Raw genomic sequence first — 14,866 nt, 5'->3', positions numbered from 1 at the left:
GCCACAGGCGCTGTCTCGTGTGTTTGGGCTGCGATCACACCGAGGCGGCGTTTGTGGATGGTTCATGTTCTCACTGCGAGAACATGACCATGACCACGTTGCGGTCGCGGCTTGCTTTCAACAGAAAGCAAGCCACCCCAGCTGCACCCCGCATTGCTCCTTCTTCCCACGGGATTAAGGACGGTGCGGTTGGCGCTGGGGGCGATTTGGGGGCGGCAGCGGGTGCAGTGCTGAGGCCGACGCTCAGATGTCCGACATGCTTGCCCGGGCCGCCTTGAGCGTGGGGTTGGACTGGAACCCTCCATCCTCCCCACAGCCTTCTCGGTTGGATGATTGGTTCCTGGGGGCAGCGCGCCGTTCGCGGCCTCGCATCCCCCCCGGTCCCTTTCTTCCCGGAGGTGCATGATGAGCTGACATCTACGTGGAGAGCCCCGCTCTCCGCTCGTCTAGGTGCCAACCGCTCCACTCTCTCCACCCTCGACGGCGGAGAGCGCCACGGGTACGACGCGATTCCCCAGGTTGATAGGGCAGTTGCGCACCATCTATGCCCCGGTAGCCCTACCTCCTGGCGGGGTCGCCCGTACTCCCATCCAAGCCCTGTAGGACAACATCCTCGCTTAACGTGAAGGCCTACACTACGGCTGGACGCGCTGCCTCCGCCCTGCATGCGATGGCCCTCCTGCAAGTCCACCAGCCCAAAGCTCTCAGAAACATGCACGGGGTGGACCTGATCCTGATGTGCTGCTGGAACTGCACTCAGCGACCGACCTCGCCCTGAGAGCGAAGAAGGCCACAGCGCAGGCACTCGGACAGAAGATGGCCACCCTAGTGGTCCAGGAACGCCATCTTTGGCTCAACCTGGTCGAGATGCGTAAGGCTGACAAAAACCGCTTCCTGGATGCACCTGCCTCCCAGATTGGCCTTTTCGGTGACACCGTCGAGGACTTCGCCCAACAGTTCTCCGCGGTGAAGAAGCAGACGGAGGCCATTTCGCACATCATGCCCCGCCGCAGACCTGCCGCCACGGGCCCTGCCCCGTCTGCCCGCCGAGGGCGTCCCCCTGCGAGGAAACCAGCTCCTGCTCCGCCTCAACCCGGGCCCAGCTCTCAGCCCCAGCGTCGAGCACTCTGCAGGCGGCACACGCCCCCTGTCTCACGAACCCCCTCCAGGACCCGGAAGGCTCCCAAGCGTTCCTGAGACAGCCGACCCAGAGCCGAAGACATTAGCTCCGGAGGTGGTAAGACCGCTCCGTCCCTCGGTGGAGGGCCGGGAGGAGAATCCTTTGTTTTTTAATTTGCCACACCCCCTGACGGTGGCTGTGGTACCCACATTCTCAATAAAAGAGCTATTTCCTTTGCCTCTGGGTCACCTGGCCCGCAAATGCCATTTTCACGGCAATGTGCTTTCAGATCACAACAGTCCCGGTACACCGGACGCGGCGATCCCGCCTTCCGCCTGCCCACGACTGTCCCCCGGCCGGCCGGTTCAGACGAGTCCAGAGGACGCCAACATCAGACCTCCTCCTCAGTCAAGAACCTGCCCCCTGCCGGGCACGCGGAGCAAGGTAAGTGCTTTGAGTCTATTCTCAGCACCTCAGCCTCAGGTCGCAACGAAGCCGCCCGACGCTGCATTACCTGTTCCGGCCCGCTGCGAGGCCCCGCCAGGTACGTCCAAAATACTCGTCCCTTTGGTGCCCCTGGCGCAGAGTGGGAAGCGTGGCTTTCGCTTCCCAACGCATCACGCTGGCTGCACCGGACCATTCGACTCGGTTACCCAATTCAGTTTGCCCGGCTCCCGCCCCCCTTCAGGGGCGTCCGCTTTTCCGCAGTACACGGCGAGCACGCCAGTTCCCTGCGCACAGAAATCGTGACCCTCTTAGCCAAGGGCGCGGTAGAGCCCGCCCCTCCAACCGAAATGAGGAAGGGTTTCTACAGCCCTTACTTCATTGTACCCAAGAAAGGCGGCGGCTTACGACCAATCCTGGACTTGCGAGTTTTCAATCGGGCCTTGTTAAAACTCCCGTTCAAAATGCTTACGCAGAGAAATATTCTGGTTGGCGTTCAGCATCTAGATTGGTTCGCAGCGGTGGACCTGAAGGACGCGTACTTCCACGTCTCAATTCTGCCACGACACTGACCCTTCTTACGGTTCGCGTTCGACGGCCAGGCGTTTCAGTACAAAGTCCTCCCCTTCGGCCTGTCTCTGTTCCCTTGCGTCTTCACGAAAGTCGCAGAGGCGGCCCTTGCCCCGCTACGTGTAGCCGGCATCTGCATTCTCAACTACCTCGACGACTGGCTCATCCTAGCACACTCTCGAGAGTTACTATGCACACACAGAGACCAGGTGCTCCGGCACCTCAGCCGCTTGGGGCTTCAGGTCAACTGGGAAAAGAGCAAGCTCACTCCGGTTCAGGCTCTTTTCTTGGGTTGGAGTTAGACTCAGTCTCAATGACAGCACGTCTCACGAGCGAGCGTGCTCAGTCGGTGCTGGACTGCCTCGCTTCCTTCAAGCCAGGCACAGTGGTCCCTCTAAAACTTTTCCAAAGGCTCCGGGGGCATATGGCGTCCTCCACGGCGGCCGCGCCGCTGGGGTTGATGCATATGAGACCACTCCAGCACTGGCTCCAGACTCGAGTCCCGAGACAAGCATGGCACCGCGGCACGCATCGGGTAAGGATCACCCCCGCCTGCCTCAAAACACTCCGACCCTGGACAGACCTCTGCTTTTTACGGGCAGGAGTGCCCCTGCAGCAGGTGTCCCAACGTGTCCTGGTCACAACCGGCGCCTCCGGTCGGGTGGGGTGCCGCGTGCAGCGGGCACGCAGCAGCGGGCCGTTGGAAAGGGGCCCGCTGCGTTGGCACATCAATTGCCTGGAGTTGCTGACCGTCCTTCTTGCTCTCAGGAAGTTCCTCCCGTTAGTTCGGGACAAACATGTCCTCGTGAGATCGGACAGCACCACGGTGGTGGCGTACATAAATCGCCAAGGCGGCGTACGCTCCGCCACATGTCACAACTTCGCCCGCCGTCTCCTCCTGTGGAGCCAGCAGCGACTCAAGTTGCTGCGTGCCACTCACATCCCGGCAAGCTCAGCGTCATAGCGGACGCGCTATCACGACAACGCCTGCCCGGCGGGAGTGGAGGCTTCACCCCAGTCGGTCCAGCTGATTTGGGAACGGTTTGGCAAGGCCCAGGTAGACCTGTTCGCCGCCCAGGAAACCTCCCACTGCCCGCTCTGGTACGCCCTAACAGAGGCTCCCCTCGGGACAGACGCGCTGACACACAGCTGGCCCTCGGGGCTGCGCAAGTACGCATTTCCCCCAGTGAGCCTTCTTGCACCGGTGCTGTGCAAGGTCAGGGAGGATGAGGAGCAAGTCACGTTGGTGGCCCCCTACTGGCCCACTCGGACTTGGTTCTCGGAACTCAGGCTCCTCGCGACAGCTCCTCCCTGGCGAATTCCCCTGAGAAAGGACCTCCTCTCTCAGGGACGGGGCACGCTCTGGCACCCGCGCCCAGACATCTGGAACCTCCACGTCTGGTCCCTGGATGGGATGCGGAAGAGCTAGACCGTTGTGAATACCATCAACCAAGCCAGAGCCCCCTCTACCAGGCACCTTTACGCCCTAAAGTGGCGCTTGTTCGCAGATTGGTGTTCTTCCCGAGCCGAAGACCCGCAGAGATGCGCAATTAGGTCAGTGCTTCTGTTCCTACAGGAGAGCCTGGACAGGAGGCTGTCCCCGTCCACCCTCACCCCTTGCGTCTTCACGAAAGTCGCAGAGGCGGCCCTTGCCCCGCTACGAGTAGCCGGCATCCGCATTCTCAACTACCTCGACGACTGGCTCATCCTAGCACACTCTCGAGAGTTACTATGCACACACAGAGACCAGGTGCTCCGGCACCTCAGCCGCTTGGGGCTTCAGGTCAACTGGGAAAAGAGCAAGCTCACTCCGGTTCAGGCTCTTTTCTCGGGTTGGAGTTAGACTCAGTCTCAATGACAGCACGTCTCACGAGCGAGCGTGCTCAGTCGGTGCTGGACTGCCTCGCTTCCTTCAAGCCAGGCACAGTGGTCCCTCTAAAACTTTTCCAAAGGCTCCGGGGGCATATGGCGTCCTCCACGGCGGCCGCGCCGCTGGGGTTGATGCATATGAGACCACTCCAGCACTGGCTCCAGACTCGAGTCCCGAGACAAGCATGGCACCGCGGCACGCATCGGGTAAGGATCACCCCCGCCTGCCTCAAAACACTCCGACCCTGGACAGACCTCTGCTTTTTACGGGCAGGAGTGCCCCTGCAGCAGGTGTCCCAATGTGTCCTGGTCACAACCGACGCCTCCCGGTCCGGGTGGGGTGCCGTGTGCAGCGGGCACGCAGCAGCGGGCCATTGGAAAGGGGCCCCGCTGCGTTGGCACATCAATTGCCTGGAGTTGCTGACCGTCCTTCTTGCTCTCAGGAAGTTCCTCCCGTTAGTTCGGGACAAACATGTCCTCGTGAGATCGGACAGCACCACGGTGGTGGCGTACATAAATCGCCAAGGCGGCGTATGCTCCCGCCACATGTCACAACTCGCCCGCCGTCTCCTCCTGTGGAGCCAGCAGCGACTCAAGTCGCTGCGTGCCACTCACATCCCCGGCAAGCTCAGCGTCATAGCGGACGCGCTATCACGACAACGCCTGCCCGGCGGGAGTGGAGGCTTCACCCCCAGTCGGTCCAGCTGATTTGGGAACGGTTTGGCAAGGCCCAGGTAGACCTGTTCAGCCGCCCAGGAAACCTCCCACTGCCCGCTCTGGTGCGCCCTAACAGAGGCTCCCCTCGGGACAGACGGCTGGCACACAGCTGGCCCTCGGGGCTGCGCAAGTACGCATTTCCCCCAGTGAGCCTTCTTGCACCGGTGCTGTGCAAGGTCAGGGAGGATGAGGAGCAAGTCACGTTGGTGGCCCCCTACTGGCCCACTCGGACTTGGTTCTCGGAACTCAGGCTCCTCGCGACAGCTCCTCCCTGGCGAATTCCCCTGAGAAAGGACCTCCTCTCTCAGGGACGGGGCACGCTCTGGCACCCATGCCCAGACATCTGGAACCTCCACGTCTGGTCCCTGGATGGGATGCGGAAGAGCTAGACCGTTGTGAATACCATCAACCAAGCCAGAGCCCCCTCTACCAGGCACCTTTACGCCCTAAAGTGGCGCTTGTTCGCAGATTGGTGTTCTTCCCGAGCCGAAGACCCGCAGAGATGCGCGATTAGGTCAGTGCTTCTGTTCCTACAGGAGAGCCTGGACAGGAGGCTGTCCCCGTCCACCCTCACCCCTTGCGTCTTCACGAAAGTCGCAGAGGCGGCCCTTGCCCCGCTACGAGTAGCCGGCATCCGCATTCTCAACTACCTCGACGACTGGCTCATCCTAGCACACTCTTGAGAGTTACTATGCACACACAGAGACCAGGTGCTCCGGCACCTCAGCCGCTTGGGGCTTCAGGTCAACTGGGAAAAGAGCAAGCTCACTCCGGTTCAGGCTCTTTTCTCTGGTTGGAGTTAGACTCAGTCTCAATGACAGCACGTCTCACGAGCGAGCGTGCTCAGTCGGTGCTGGACTGCCTCGCTTCCTTCAAGCCAGGCACAGTGGTCCCTCTAAAACTTTTCCAAAGGCTCCGGGGGCATATGGCGTCCTCCACGGCGGCCGCGCCGCTGGGGTTGATGCATATGAGACCACTCCAGCACTGGCTCCAGACTCGAGTCCCGAGACAAGCACGGCACCGCGGCACGCATCGGGTAAGGATCACCCCCGCCTGCCTCAAAACACTCCGACCCTGGACAGACCTCTGCTTTTTACGGGCAGGAGTGCCCCTGCAGCAGGTGTCCCAACGTGTCCTGGTCACAACCGACGCCTCCCGGTCCGGGTGGGGTGCCGTGCACAGCGGGCACGCAGCAGCGGGCCGTTGGAAAGGGGCCCCGCTGCGTTGGCACATCAATTGCCTGGAGTTGCTGACCGTCCTTCTTGCTCTCAGGAAGTTCCTCCCGTTAGTTCGGGACAAACATGTCCTCGTGAGATCGGACAGCACCACGGTGGTGGCGTACATAAATCGCCAAGGCGGCGTACGCTCCCGCCACATGTCACAACTCGCCCGCCGTCTCCTCCTGTGGAGCCAGCAGCGACTCAAGTTTGGCAAGGCCCAGGTAGACCTGTTCGCCGCCCAGGAAACCTCCCACTGCCCGCTCTGGTACGCCCTAACAGAGGCTCCCCTCGGGACAGACGCGCTGGCACACAGCTGGCCCTCGGGGCTGCACAAGTACGCATTTCCCCCAGTGAGACTTCTTGCACCGGTGCTGTGCAAGGTCAGGGAGGATGAGGAGCAAGTCACGTTGGTGGCCCCCTACTGGCCCACTCGGACTTGGTTCTCGGAACTCAGGCTCCTCACGACAGCTCCTCCCTGGCGAATTCCCCTGAGAAAGGACCTCCTCTCTCAGGGACGGGGCATGCTCTGGCACCCGCGCCCAGACATCTGGAACCTCCACGTCTGGTCCCTGGATGGGATGCGGAAGAGCTAGACCATTGTGAATACCATCAACCAAGCCAGAGCCCCCTCTACCAGGCACCTTTATGCCCTAAAGTGGCGCTTGTTCGCAGATTGGTGTTCTTCCCGAGCCGAAGACCACGAGAGATCGCTGATTAGGTCAGTGCTTCTGTTCCTACAGGAGAGCCTGGACAGGAGGCTGTCCCCGTCCACCCTCAAGGTGTATGTTGCCGCTATCGCCGCCCACCACGATCCTGTAGACGGCAAGTCTTTGGGTAAGCACGACCTGATCCTCAGGTTCCTGAGAGGGCCCGGAGGTTGAATCCCTCCCGGCCAGGCCTAGTTCCCTCCTGGGATCTCTCGGTAGTCTTGGCAGGACTCCAGAGACCTCCCTTCGAGCCGCTCGAATCAGTTGGACTCAGGGCCCTCTCTCTTAAGACGGCCCTGCTGATCGCGCTCGCCTCCATTAAGAGGGTCGGGGACCTGCAAGCGTTCTCTGTCAGTGACACTTGCCTGGAGTTCGGTCCGGCAGATACGTCTGTGATCCTAAGACCGCGACCGGGCTATGTGCCCAAGGTTTCTACCACACCATTTCGAGATCAGGTAGTGAACCTGCAAGCGCTGCCCCGGGAGGAGGCAGACCCAGCCCTTTCGTTGCTTTGTCCAGTGTGCGCCCTGCGCATTTACCTGGACTGCACACAGAGCACCAGACGCTCTGAGAAGCTCTTTGTGTGCTTTGGGGGACAGCAGAAAGGGAATGCCGTCTCCAAGCAGAGGCTCGCCCACTGGGTTGTCGACGCCATCACACTGGCTTATCACACCCAGGCTGTGCCCCTACCCTTGCGGGTCCGAGCTCACTCAACAAGGGGTGTTGCGTCCTCGTGGGCACTGGCCAAGGGCACCTCCCTAGCAGACATCTGTAGAGCCGCGGGTTGGGCAACACCCAACACCTTCGCAAGGTTTTACAACCTCCGCGTTGAGTCGGTTGCGTCTCGTGTTTTCTCAGGTCCGAGCCCGTGAGAACTTCGGTAACACGTGAGACCGACCGGCCGGGTGGATCGCTGTGCCCAGCGCCCTTTCCTGACGTCAAGGTAAAGTAGTCGCCTTCTTCCCAGGGTGCCCCACTCTGAGTCGGGCCCCTGGTCGATTCCTCCCCAGCCCTCTGGGTCCGCGGTTCAGCGGAGGAACTCGCCGACCCAAGCCACTCGCGGGTACCCTGATGGCTACCCTATACTGGTATAGGTGCTCCACAGGTAAGGCCTCCTGCTCGGACTCCCCTGTGTGTAATTCCACGGTTCTGTCCCCTTACGAGGGGACCCCGTGTCTCCCTTAGGCAGTTACAGCTGCCTCGGTCGCCGTGCTGTAGCAACTCCCCCTTCGAGGCTGGATCTACCACCGTACCATACTTTCCACACGAGCCCTAAGACGGCCGTGTGACGTGTCTACCACTTTTCCTCCCCAAGAAAAAGGGCAGGTGTGGTCTCCGCAGGGTCTGGGTAAGACCCCTTCCCTATATGCGTGTAAGGGCCCGGCCGTGATTGCTCTATGCGAGAAACATAGAGAGAAAGAGGCCCAGCCAGGCTGGCCTGTTCCCATGTTGGCAAACATCGCCTTGTTCCCCTCCCAGGGTAACTAGAAGGACTTCGATGTTCTTATGGGGCATTGGGGAAGAGTACGTGCAGCCAGGTACAGGCGATGCGTGGCACTGGATGAAATCCCTGCCCGCCTCTGTATCGGTGGTCCACGTACAAGGTTCAGCGCATGGCAAGATTGGAATGGGTCCCCTAGTGTCGCTTCTCCGACACAACGTGGAGAGAGCGACAGAAGGGGAACGTTTGGTTACGTATGTAACCTCCGTTCCTCGAGGGAGGAACGACACGTTGTGTCTTTCCTCCGCCATGTCGCTGAACCGAGCCACTGTTGTGGCCGGACCATTTCCGGCTCCTCAGAAAAATCCTGAATGAACTCCCTTATTTGCCTCGCTTAAATACCCGTATGTCCGGGGGCGGGGTATGCAAATACTGACTACCAACTCCCATTGGCCCTTTTCTATAAGATCAGAGGTGAATATCGGCGCTCAAGAAAGACCCCTAGTGTCGCTTCTCCGACACAACGTGTCGTTCCCTCCCTCGGGGAACGGGGGTTACATACGTTTTTGGCACCATTCTGAGTATATTCTAGAGACTGTTGTGTGTGAAAATCCCAGAAAAAACACAAACCAGCCTGTCTGGCACCAACAATCATGCCATGGTCGAAACCACTTAAGCTCCTGACCCATATCTGCATGATTTTATGCATTGCACTGCTGCCACATGGTTGGCTGATTACATATTTATATTTACATTTATTCATTTGGCAGACGCTTTTATCCAAAGCGACTTACAAAAGAGGAGGAACATCAGCGAATCATCTTAGGGAGACAGTGGTACAAAAAGTGCCATATTACAAAGTTTCACTATCATCATAATAGTATACAAAACAGATTTAAGTGCAACAAGAAATGTAAATTATTTTTTTTTTTTTTAGTGACCGGTTATTAAATAATCACATGTGTACGGATGTTCATAATAAATTGCTCAGGGAGTGTATGTGTTTTTAATCAACTGTAACTGTGATGTAGTGACATGTTTGCTGAAAATGCTCCCTGAAGGTAGGAAAATCCAACCAAATCTAATTTTATGAATGTTCTCAAGGGGAAAGTGGTTTATAAATTATATATTTTTTCTTTGTGTCAAAACATTTCTCTCAGGGATTGGGCTAGGGTTAGTCTTTAGCAGTTAACATTTTTCTTTATTTAACAAAAATAGATTGTGTGTGTGTGTGTGTGTGTGTGTGTGTGTGTGTGTGTGTGTGTCTGTGTAGATGTACCAACTCTATTGCACAGCCAGGGCAACTTTAAGACTGATTGAGGGCCATCCATCCTTAGCTATGTGTGAAAAGATGAGTGTGAGAAGATCTCCACTCCTCCTTTCAGAGCCTCAGCACATGCCCCAGGATTTATCTCTCTCCTTTTGGAGTTCTTTATTTCTGCAACCCAGCCAAAAAACACCAACCTCTTTGTGACTCATGAAGGGTTAGAGAGTCCTCGATATATCACACATACACACACACACACACACACACACACACACACACACACACACACACACACGCACACACACACACACACACACACACACACACACACACACACACACACACACACACACACACACACATACACACACACACACACACACACACACACACACACACATATACACACAAATGTTGGTCTACCGATCATTATGAGGACATAGACATAATGATTTTTATACTGTAAAACTATGGAATCTATCCCCTAAACCAAACACAACCCCTAAACCTAACCCTCACAAAAAACTTTCTGCATTTTTACATTTTCAACAAAACATATTTTTTTTTTTAAGATATTTAAATTATGGGGACACTAGAAATGTCCTCATAAACCACATTTATAGTATAATACCCTTGTAATTACCAGTTTCTAACCTAAATTTATAAGTAATTCTTGCTAAAGCAAGTATGACTACTACTATTGCTAATACTTTAAACAAACCATTAGCCCAAATTATTAAAATATTGTGAGTAACTCATTGGACTGTTTGTTGTACAGGCATGAATGATGCCTCATATAGTGCGGCCTGTTGAGGAGAGATGTGTAATTACTTCTCTTAGATTTTTTTCCCTAGTGGAAAAAGTTTTTAAAAATAAAAGTGATCTTTAGTCTCTCTCTCTCTCTCTCTCTCTCTCTCTCTCTCTCTCTCTCTCTCTCTCTCTCTCTCTCTCATTTGTTTAACTCAACGTGGGGAGTCTTGGGGATAGGAAATGCTGAGCCATAAATTGGAACATCTCAATGAAAGAGAGAGTGGGAGGGAGGGGTGTAACAGGGGAGCCCTCTCCTCTTCCCACCCCTCTTATTTATCTCCTTAAGCATTAAAACTCCTGTATCCAACCATCTATCCCTCCCAGCCCCAAATTCCTGCCTACTGTTCCCCAGCCCAGCTCAGCCCGGTACACACACTTTACTGGGTCCAGTAATGACCTGTGTCATTAACCCTCCCATCCTCTCACACCCTCTCAGTCACACACATACACACACACACATACACACACTCAGTTTTATTGGCTTCCATAACAGCGTCTCATTACCCTTATGCCCCTGTTGATTTAGAGTGCTTCAGGGTGGTAAGTATGGGAACAAACCAGAACCCAGCAGTCAAACACTCTCACAAACTCTTCAACCAACCTTTCTTTGCATTAGATAAAATAACAAAACAAACACAAATATTGCTTTTCTCTACCTAGCTAGTTATTATAAGTGGATGTATGAAGTCAGTCCCCCTCAAGTTCACACAGGTGTCCTAGTAGAGTAACCACAGGTGTAGTTCAACACAATTAATTAATAAGTTCCATTATTTGAAAACCAGAAATTGTTTATAATTTATAACCTCACTGATTTTTTTTTTAATCACCCGAAAAGGGTTTGTTTGATATATTCTTATCTAAAGCAATGAAATTCATACATTTTAGGTCTTAAATGTCGAATCACATTTATTAAGATAAAATAGTTTTGTAGTTAAAAAAGTGATTGATCTTTGTCAATGTCCTTTTCAAAAGAGGAATTTGCATTTTGAGGAAGAATGCCTTCAGTATTCATGTATCAGTTTTCCAAGTATTTGTGAAGTGCAATATAAATAAACACTCACACGGACTCTAGGGCCAGAGAGCGTTCTCTCTAGTTTGAAGAGAAGAGCAAACATATACTCACATTCACGCACACACACGCACATGCACACGCACACACGACACAGACACTGTTTGAGCCAGGTGTCCCTGTTGGCGTGGCAATGACCCAGTGGCTCTTAGTTTGACCTGTGCCCCAGTGCTGCCCTGGGGTCCGGAATGCCAGTTAACACCTCACAGAGCTCTCTCTTTTCTCTCCCTCCCTTTTTTCTTCTTTCCTCATCTTTATCTCTGACGTGTTCCTGCCCTTCTTTGCTCCGCAGCGGCGGTTGTGCAGCTGACAGGGAACAGGCTTTTCTTTTTCTCTCTCTTTCCCTCTCTCCTCTGTTCCTTCTCTTTCGTTTTCCTCCTCTATTCTGCTTAATTGAGTTGTTTGGCAGCCGGGTTGTCAACCCGCCGCCACAGCGAGGGGAGTCTGTGTGTGTGTATAAACACACACAGTGAGTGTGAGATAGTCTTTGTGCTCCACTAGACGGGTTAGTTTTTCACTGTTAGTGCTGCTTGACTAGATATTCCACAGTGAGTGTGAGAGAGAGAGAGAGAGAGAGAGAGAGAGAGAGAGAGGGTAAAGACTATAATGCCTTTTTAGAAGTAAAACAACCCATTAAGACATCAAATACCAGCAGTATTCATTAATTTGTCATTATATTTGTCCTATTTAGGACTGTGTTTCAACTATGCGTCACTAATTATTAGTACATTTGCCCCAAGATTTACCACGGTCAATATAGTTTTCATAGCATACCATAATTCCATTTCTTATTCAATTCCATTGTGTAGATACAGTTGTTGTAAAACAGTTTATATGAAATCTAAAATGCTTATAAACCAAACATGTTTCATTTTGTACATTTCTTATTTATTATGACAGTGGTAAATGCTTCCCACAGTTTCACTGAATTAACAATAACTGTATTAGTAACTATGGTATTTACAAGTAACTATAGTTACTGGGGGGCCTGTGAGTGTGGGGGGCCAGGCTTCTGTTCAGAATTTCCACAGAATCGTTCAACAGACAGATTCATCAGGCAATAAGAATGTTTTATTTGTTCTTTGTGGGTATGGTCTTTAGGATATGTCCCAGGCCTTCTAGCTGGCTGTGAGTGATATAATCACGCTTTAAGTGATGTACGTAATTTGAAATTGCGTGAGATGTTGGCAAGTCGGCTGTCATCACTGCTGTTATTGCCATTGAGAAAGAGATCCTTATGGATTAAAAATCCTGAGATGTTCTGCATGATCATGCGATTGATTAATTGAACAGGAAAGGATGGCTTATTTTCACTTCAAGCAAATTGGTAAATGCTATTTGCATTGTTATAGCAACATCAGGGTTTTCTAAATGTAAATTAGACTGCTTGACCATTCAGTGTCAGATCAAGTTGAAAAGTAACAGTGTACCCTAACAAAACCAAATTTATTGCAAGCAACATTTAAATCACAAATATTAGATAGCTTATTTTCATATTAGACTTCCTTGGTTCTGGCTTTCGTGTATGGATGTGTTCTTAAAATGTCAATTGGTATTATTACTTCACTACCATGTAATGTATGATACATTATGTATGGCATACGTTGTTTTATTCATTGTGAAACCCTGTTTTCTTAATGGCATGAATAGCACTGAAGGCTTAGACTTAAAATGCACGGGCCGCCACTGCTCACAGGCATATCTTTTGAGACACACTGGACAAAATAAAGGCCTCAGCAAACATTGTGTGTGTGCATAAATCACATGCAGAGAGGTGCATTTAGAAGACCATAACTACAGCATTTCATTAACATTTGTAATTTGAAATCACATGAATAATTTTTATTGTGCAAGCATAATTTAAACTTATAACTAAGTTTATGACATTCAGTATTCTTACTGTATCTAACAGGCTTGCTATACTGTATGTTTGTATGCATACACTATGTATATACATACAAAAAGTATTTTGATACTGAAGCCACACTTACACATGCATAAATGTAATTGCATTACATAAAATATCAGACAAAGTGGCTCCTGCAAACCAATTATCTTTGAACTTAAAATTGATGAGCTATTTTGCAATTACTTTTAACCAACTGGCCCTAATGGTTATTTTTAGTGGATGTAAGAGGTCAAGTTCACACATGCATGCTATGGCTTTGTTTATGTTCATGTTTTACTCAATTTGACAACCAGAAATTGTCCAAATACCTTGTGTGTTCATTTCAACAGCAGCCTACATTATTTTTTTTAAATCTATACAATTTTTTTTAAAGTGAAATGTGATCTTGGTATCTTTCTTTTGTGGATTATAGCAGGTGACATAGCATGCCATCAGTTTATCTTGTGAATTTTAATTGTTTTTGTAAACAAATGGTTACCCCACAATAAGATGCTTTTGAAAACTGGTTGTTTTTGTTCGGTAAGACACAAATTCCGTCTTCGGCAGAGTGCTCGAGCACTGACCCCTTGCAGCCCAATAAAATCTTATGCAATTGTTTTATGATTCATGCTGTCTCAACTATGTAAATATGACAAAGAATATCTTTTAAATGTTGTCACATTTCATATTATTTAACCAAAAACATAAATGGTTTCCCAGTTAGCTCACAAGCTAACCGGTTAGACTATTATCTTAGCATAACGCTAGCCAATTAGCCTGCTAGTTACACAGTGGTACAGCTTCTCATTAGTTGTTGCCATCTGTTGATATGGCTGTAATATTGTATTCAACTGAATTCTAAGTTGCAGTATATTTAATCATTTTACAAACTTTAAAAATGGTTCTCTTTGTGGTTAGGGTTAGGTTTAGAATCTACGCCTCTGGAACAATAGTTTGAAAAACTGTGCATTCGACTGTATGCAGACGCTAAGCGTTCGCATCAAAACCAAAGTATACTTTTAACTTTAGCCTGAGAATCCCACCACGCTTCTCTCTTTGTGTGTGCGTGTGTGTGTGTTTGTGTGTGTGTACAAGGCATGTACTTTTCACAAAATGTGAGTGATGCTGTCATGCCCTCTTCCTTCTCCCCTGTGCACTCTGCCACCAATCAGAGACAGGGAAGGGCAAATGTGTGAGTGTGTGTGTGTGTGTGTGTGTGTGCGTGCGTGCGTGTGTGTGTGTAAGAGCGACACAAGTGTTTGTGTCATTTATAGACAAGGTCTGGACTTGAGCCACCTTTCCAAATATACACACCTTCTCATTTGAGGCACACTGACATCCATGCCAAGCCTTAACACACACACATACACCCTCTGGAACTGTACTGACAGCAGAACTCAGCCAGACGGCGGACAGACGTTGTGCTGACCAGCACAAACCTAAAGATACATCGGCACAAGGGCAACGGAGGGAAAGAAAAATGAGAGGAAAGAGGGAGAGAGGGCAGAGAGAGAAGGGTCAGATCCTCTCCTCCCCAGCTTGCTGGAATGCCAAAACCAGCAGGCAAGATCAAAGCGCAACACCCCGCAGAATTCTCAAATGCCCCAAAATGTTCTGGTCTGTGAATTACTTATCACTAATTAAATTGTGGTTTAACAGCATTTGTAATACTGCATGCAAATATAATCCATCCATGTTCAACTACACTGTAAAATAAATCAAAAGTTTTTTGTTGCCACAATGT

The sequence above is a fragment of the Xyrauchen texanus genome, chromosome 14, assembly GCF_025860055.1.
Source record: "Xyrauchen texanus isolate HMW12.3.18 chromosome 14, RBS_HiC_50CHRs, whole genome shotgun sequence".
Taxonomy (NCBI): domain Eukaryota; kingdom Metazoa; phylum Chordata; class Actinopteri; order Cypriniformes; family Catostomidae; genus Xyrauchen; species Xyrauchen texanus.
Note: the sequence above shows the minus strand (reverse complement) of the source record.